The following is a 4,929-nucleotide window of genomic DNA, read 5'->3' as shown; positions in this document are numbered from 1 at the left end:
GTGTTACGTTATTTGTTCATAAGACTAAAACAACCATCCTCTGCTTTTATCTTACTGTTTTTAGACAAACACGATTGGTAAGTGCCGAGATTTCATCTCTAAATCCATAACAAAAAGGAAAACTCTCACAAGTGGTGTACGCATTTGCGCACTTAGAATCTCTTGTACGAACGCAATTTCCAAACTTGTGATCATAGCCTTAAATGTGTGGAAAAAAAAGTTTACAAAACTGTTGCAAAACCACCATTGAAGCATTTAATGGTCTATTGAGCTGTTAAAAAATAAATAGCTGACATTCTCCAAGTATTATTTTTGAATTTTAAATCATTGTTTTTACCTCTTTGGGCATCATCCCATTGGCGACTTTCATTTTAGAAATATCAATTTCCAAAAATATTCCTTCAAACGAAACGCGTAAGACATACGAAAAAAACTATTATGTGAGATATTATAACGCCAAAATTACTCCACTTAAAGTTTTTTTTTCTTCCTTTTCCCTCCGGTCTCTTTACTTCCACACAGGTGGTCTTTTAATGGAGGAGATTGAAGTGATAATCGTTACAAGAAATCAACTTTCAGAATGCAGCAGATAACTAAATCAATGAACATAAGTGGGCAAACCCTTAAGCTCACCAGATACCCACTAATTACATCAGGAGGAAGTTCAACTAGACAAAAAAAATACAGAAAGTGTGCCACCTACCCAGGCAGTTAGTTTACGGTCAATGTCCTTCAGGATAGTGTGTCCTTTTTAAAAAATATCCCTCTTCGTAGCTTACTGTAGTCAGTCATCATGAACCAGCTAAACCATGCGTGGTGTAAAATTTGGTTCCTCAAAACTAAAAGATCACAATTAGTAACGGAATCATCTATTTGAAAAACCAGTCAAACGACAAAATTGGTAATTTCAGGAAAACATTTATATCACCATAATAAAATATTCAATAATGAATAAACCGTTGTTAACTGAAAGAAACATACCTAAATAGGCATCCCTGTTAGTTTTAATAATTGTAATCCTTATAGAAAAAAAATTATATGAAGGAAAAAAAATTAGAATTTGTCGCATGGCTGGTTTTTGAAATAAACGATTCAATTGGCCACATCAGTTACTTTTTAGAACGTAATTTGTTACCAAACTACGTTTAAATTGATACAGTTGTGAGATAAAAAAAATTCACAATGTGTAGTAAAATATTCATGATCCATCACTTATCAAAAGGCTTATAATTTTTTGTAGCTAAAAACAAATGTAAAAATATTTTTAAACATACAATTTTTATGACAGATACAATGGGGAAAACATTTGCTAAGTATGTAGGTGCTAAGAAAGTAACTTTTCTTTTCCGGGAAGATAAACTTTTTTTAATGCTGAAACATTTACGTGAACATTTTTTACACTGCAGGATATAAAAAATTTTAAAAAGAAAAAAACTGTTTGAAAAATAGCGTGACATAGATTTTTTAAAAAATACTTCTCATATAACGCGACGTAAAAAGATGCTTTTTCTAAATTAGTTTAAGTTCATAAATATTTTTCTGAGAGGTTGATTGGCTCTTTAGGGAAAATATGTGCTTTAAGAGTATTTTATTAAAGCTTATTCTATATTTGTTTTTGAAAACAAACATGATTTCTTTCTTTTTTTTTTTTTTTTTTTTGCTTCAGTTAGGTTTGAAGTTATGCCTGAGATAATTAAGCTTTCTTTATTTAAAGAAACGGCGTGCTGACATAATAAACTGATGCAGTACAATTTGTTATAATTACTGTGCCTGTCAACAAACTAAAACTTTTTTTTTTTTTTTTAATTTGCCCCAACAGCGTTTTTTTTTTTTTTTTTTTTTTTTTTTTTATTATTATAGTTTCCTACTCATGCAAGTAATTCAAATTATTTGCATCGTTAAAATATTTTAAAAAGTAGTTCGCCATTTTTTGCTGAACTTAACAGCGAATAATCGATGGTACGTGAAACTACGCTAGTTTGAACTTCTTCGGCATACTGCAAAACTTTTACTAGCATCTGATTTTCCATTTTTTGGAAGCAGTGAATCAGTCATAAAGCTTGTTTCAACATATAATCCAATTAACCAAAATCGAAAGTTACAGTGTCGAATAATGGGGAAAAACTTTTCCCTCGTTACGAGAACTTTTTAAATACGGTTCTGGTAATCCTTCACATGCTTATCAGTTTTCTGCTCAGTGAGCGTACATTGTAATAAAGTATATAAAAATATTTTTTTTAAAGACATTATCTATAAGTTTGGATCGCACTAAAAAAATGGAATAAACTAAGTATATTATTTCTTGATTTCGACACCCAAAAATTGGAAGTCGATCTTAATATATGTATGTTCATGTTAATTCTAAAGCAGTCAATAAAATTTAAATTAAAAATTTGAAAAAAGAAATTAAAATTAAAAGTTTGAAACAAGAAATATAGGCGGTTTAATTAAAGCTACTGTAATTAATACAGCTCTGTACGAATAGCTTTAATTACACCGCCTATATTTCTTGTTTCAAACTTTTAATTTTAATTTTATTGACTGCTTTAGAATCAACTTAAACATATATACATTAAAATCAACTTCAATTTTTGGGTATTGCAATCAAGAAATCATATAATGAAATAACGGGGCAAAGTGAAAAAATGAAATATTTACTCTGCGTTTAGCACCACCCGAGTAGCATCAACTCATCGGCCGATCATTGGCCGTTCATCGAAATCCGATCAAACTTTGATCAGCCGATGATCGGATGATAATCGGATTTCGATGAGTTTTCATCGGAAATTGCTCCACTATGTCTCATCGGCAATAGTAGAATCCGATCATCGGAATCCGATGAATTTTGCTCCCTATACCAATGAGATTTGGAGCAATATACGAGCAGTGCTGTTCCGAGGAGATGAATTTTGGATGAAAATACGATGAGAAATAGTAACAACTGCGATATAGGGACAAGCAGGAGGAAAAAAAATTAACAGTGGGAAGGGGGAGAGGGGTCCGTCATCTTGGATGATCACGTGACCCTTCCGCCATCTTGAAAACTTTCAGGTGGGGTATTTTTGGACGACGTCATTTGGGACAATTATTTAATATACTGTAATTTTTTTTAATAACTTGTTTATTGAATATCTAATTTAACAACTTTTGATGAACGTGATTCATGAGCTCCATCTAAGTCGCTTTAGCCGGGAATCGAACCCTAGACCTCTGGAAGACGAGATTCATATGCTAACCACTAACAAGTAATGCTCTTTCCAAGAAGGAAAATAATGTATTAAATGGAAAATCATTTGTGGTGCCATCTATCGGGGGGCAAGGCCATGTCAGATTTCTGAACGGAAAGTGAGAATTTTATTGAGTGAATATACTTGTGGCGCCAGCTAGTGAAGAGTCGGAGTCGATCATTTTGCCCGCAAACCGAGTCGGAGTCGATAATTTTGGGAGTCAAATTGAACGGAGTGGAATTGTTTTGGAGATAGAGAGAAATCATTCAAGAGTCGGAGTCTCATTTTGTTCGCAATTCCAGTGAGGTAATCGGGGTTGGAATCGTGGAGTTAGAGTTGAATTGATTTTGCAGCAAGAGTAAACCCTTCCAAAATCCAGGAGTCGGATTCGGAGTCAAAGTCTCAGTCATTTTTCCTCCGATTCTCAACCCTGAATGTTGATCCGTATAGCCTTACGTTTGATAAATAGTCGGATATTCGAATAATAAAACTTATCCTATTTTAACAGTTGGGAGATATCCAAAAATTTTAGATTGGGAAAAATTTTTATCGGAAAATTTAAACGATCTACTTTTTTTCCGATGAAATGTAACTCGGCAAATTTTCATCAGAAAATTTGATCGTTACGATCTCTTTTTCCGATGAAATTTCGCTCGGCAAATTCTTATCGGAAAATTTGATCGTTACGATCTCTTTTTCCGATGAAATTTCGCTCGGCAAATTTTCATCGGAAAATTTGATCGTTACGATCTCTTTTTCGGATGAAATGTAGCTCGGCAAATTTTCATCGAAAAATTTGATTGTTACGATCTCTTTTTCCGATGAAATGTAGCTCGGCAAATTTTCATCGGAAAATTTGATCGTTACGATCTCTTTTTCCGATGAAATGCAGCCCGGCAAATTTTCATCGGAAAATTTGATCGTACGGATATAGTTTTCCGATTAAAAGCAGCTCATCGAAAACCGTTCTCGGATTCTGATCGCAACGATATCAACGTGCATTACGCGATGAGTTTAGGAGGAGTCGATGATCGGCCGAGCAAAATCCGATGAGTTGATGCTACCTGGGCACTTATCTGGTAATATTTTAACAATGTAGTTGCACATCTATTCCAGTCAGGAAAAGACAAAAGCTTATGACAATACAGGCGATTTTCAAAACAATTATACCCTTATTGTAATATTTGCTGTAAGTCAAAAATTATTTTTTATGTTATAAAATAATAAAGTTCTTGTTATTAACATTTTAAATATGAATTGAGACCTTTTAATATGCGGTGCAATATTTATTTAGTTAATATTAAGCTTTTTTGTATTTTAAATATTTTGCTGAAGTAGTCGAGAACATGCGAGGTAAAGTGGATGGGGCATTGGGAAATAGTTTATTTCGTTTACTTACTCAATCATTAACTAAACATTTACGTATTCATTTATCAATTCATTTATTTAAAATTCCTTTATATAGTAATTTACTTATTTACTCATCCGTTCCCTTATTTTCATATTCATTCATCCGTTCCCTTACTTTCTTATTCATTCATCCTTTTACTCACTCTGTTGTTTTTCTTCATACATTAATTAATTAATTAATTAAATTATTCATTTATTTTCCCTTTTTTTATTTATTCATTCAAAATTTTACTTACAGATTCATTAGATCAAAAAAATTTTTAAATTAAATATAAAGTATTTCATTACAAAA

This window comes from Uloborus diversus, chromosome 4, assembly GCF_026930045.1.
Source record: "Uloborus diversus isolate 005 chromosome 4, Udiv.v.3.1, whole genome shotgun sequence".
Lineage (NCBI taxonomy): Eukaryota > Metazoa > Arthropoda > Arachnida > Araneae > Uloboridae > Uloborus > Uloborus diversus.
The sequence above is the reverse complement of the archived record's forward strand: the minus strand, read 5'-3'. Positions refer to the sequence as shown.